Below are 2911 nucleotides of genomic sequence, written 5' to 3'. Positions count from 1 at the left end.
GTCTCCTTGACATTTTTTTCTTTCTACTCATTTGACATTTTTATACAAATGCTTAACATAAAAGAAAAACACTATTCCTGTGATTAGTAACAATCTTCTTCAAAGATTAAAATGAAATTTGTTTAAATGTTCTTGTGAGCTGTATAATGAGCTGCCATTAAATTTTAATATATATAACTAATTTTCAAAGGGAATTAATTTAAGTTTATCTATATTTTCTGAATTATCTTACACTTAAGACAAATTTAAGTAAAATTATTGAAAATTTATGGACAGAAATCTTGGAAGCTTAATGTGATTTTCATTAATTTTCTACACCTCTTTAGATTAAAAGGCTTGTAAGTTATTATGAAACAATTATCATCTGAAAAGTATAATATATCAAGCAGCAATTTCTAATTCAACAATTTGTATGTTCACATAATGATATTGTCATACTTTTAATAAATGCCTAACATGAAAAATATTTCAGAAAATCTCACAATGAAATATATAATTGTAATTGTGAATCAGTTTTAAATAATCAAGAAGAATGTATCAGAATAGAATGTTTAGAAATATTTATGCTTAACAAAATTTCCCAACAAATGTTTAATTTTTAAATGCATATGCAGCAAATGCTTTTTTCTGATTCAGAAATTCATGTTCTAAAAGTGTTTATGTATTCAGATTATGATTGTGCTAATTTCAATATTTTTGAATAGAACATATAGCTAATTGTATTTCACCTCAGCAGTATTTTCAATCTGGTTTCTATTTGTTCATTTTTTTTTCTCCCTTAACACTCATTTGACTTGTTAGTGCAGAAAGCACAAGATGAGACTAGGACTTTTTTAAGGAAAATTAACGTAATCCATAAATGTCTTAGATTGCTGATTCTACACTTGATCTTAGCCAAAAGGCCGAGAAGCGATAGATTGCTGATTCTAAAATATGTAGAATGTGCCATGCTTTATGAGAGATCTCTAATCTAATTAGTGTGGCTTCTTTATTATTTTACTGAGGGTTCTATGAAACTTCTACTTCATATTTTATTGTCATCTGATATGTAATCTTGTAAGAAATTCTCAAATATTAAGGTTGACAATATTCCTGTTTAGATACTGACTTTTTAAGTTGTGTAGCCAGCAAATATTGAAATGTCTTAGTAAGTCTTAGCAGGTGGCCGGCACTGTGGCTCACTAGGCTAATCTTCCACTTGCGGCACCGGTAATCTGGGATCCTAGTCCCGGTCAGGGCGCCAGATTCTGTCCTGGATGCTCCTCTTCTATTTCAGCTCTCTACTGTGGCCCGGGAGTGCAGTGGAGGATGGCCCAAGTGCTTGAGCCCTGTACCCGCATGGGAGACCAGGAGGAAGCACCTGGCTCCTGGCTCCAGATTGGCACAGTGTGCCAGCCGTAGCGGCCATTTGGGGGTGAACCAACAGAAAGAAGACCTTTCTCTCTGTTCTCTCTCTCTCTCTCTCTCTCTCTCATTAACTCTCCCTGTCCAAAAAAAAAAAAAAAAGTCTTATCGGTCAAAATTGAAATAGTATAAAATGAGAAAATCAAGCACAGTAATTAAATGTATACCTCATACATGTTGATTCTACATTTGAAAGAGAAAGGTAATCCAACAATTTTATATAAGTATTATATACGTAAAATAAAATTGATTAAAACAAGACATATTTGTATTCTATTTTACCTATTTTCATCTGTTGAGGAAAAGGTATACAGATCAGAGAGGAGACAATATGAACTCACCATCATAATGAATTTATTCAAGAAAAATAAATTTGCAGAGTTGGGTGACCAACTGGCAGGGTGCAGACAGACCGAACACATGGTAGACGACCAGATTTCAGCTGACTGGACTTTGTACATCTTGGTGTGGGCTAGTGGACCAGAGGGGAGGTGGACCAGAGGGGAGGTGGGGGTTACAGATGCAGTTGAGTTTCTTCATGCAGGCTCTTCAAGGTCAGCACCTCAGGCCTCCAAACATGGAGAAGAATTCCTGGGGGTGGGGCACAATACAGGGTGTGAGGCTGAATAGGGATGCAAGGATAAGGGATAAATTTTGATTTTATCTTTTCAGGAAAGGAGCCAGAATGGCTGAGGCTTATGTCTTTGTCCCATCATCATCATTTAAAGCTTATTTACTCATCTACATATATACTTACAGGAGTTTTAATGAGGGTAAAATACAGTAAAGTAGTATTTATGGATATCGAGATGTAGTAGGATGCTATGTGATTATAACACAGAATGAAATAGTAGTGAATTCTTTGGTTATTTGATAACAACTGACAGTCTTGTCTTTACAAGTATACCCCAAAAAGTTGCTAGTTCAAGGAACCCTAAATGTTCACCAGCTCTTAACTGATAATTTACCACTGCTAAGGTAATAATCCACAAAACCAAAAGAAAATTCAAAGGGTAATTTTATAAGAATATTTCTTAAGTGCGATGAATATATTTATGTTAATGACTCAAGTATAAATAAATCATATATCAAGAAGATATGGAGCAGTTCCAAGATGGCAGAGTAGCAACAGGACGTGGGGTGAAACCAATATTTAAAAAAAGGAGGAAGAGTACACTCTCAGGATAAAGCTGCAGGAGAGCCACGGTGGGAGACCCCACCAGAGCAGTGGAGGCAGTCAGCATGCATGCTGAGAGAGCAAAAACGTAGCAGAAAACTGAGTGACTAGGATCTGGGGAGGAGGACATCTAACCCAGCAAGCCAGGTGACAGGGGACTCCACAGGCTCACAGTGCAGCTGATATAATGAGAGGGAGAGCTTAGTGAACTGCAACAGCCAGGGCTGTGCTACACCCAGCAATTCAGAGGAAGCCGAGGAAGAGGGCCTCCACCATGCAGGTTGCTCTGCACCATTTACCTGGCAATGAGAGGGGTGGGGGAGCTGCCCC

At 36.9% G+C, this 2911-nt stretch overlaps 1 pseudogene; it reads right to left on the bottom strand.

Moving 5' to 3' along the window:
• Positions 1 to 779: 779 nt before the first annotated feature.
• Positions 780 to 914, bottom strand: LOC133752406 (U2 spliceosomal RNA; annotated as a pseudogene).
• Positions 915 to 2911: the final 1997 nt, after the last annotated feature.

Source organism: Lepus europaeus, chromosome 2, assembly GCF_033115175.1.
Source record: "Lepus europaeus isolate LE1 chromosome 2, mLepTim1.pri, whole genome shotgun sequence".
Classification (NCBI taxonomy): domain Eukaryota; kingdom Metazoa; phylum Chordata; class Mammalia; order Lagomorpha; family Leporidae; genus Lepus; species Lepus europaeus.
The sequence above is the reverse complement of the archived record's forward strand: the minus strand, read 5'-3'. Positions and strand labels throughout refer to the sequence as shown.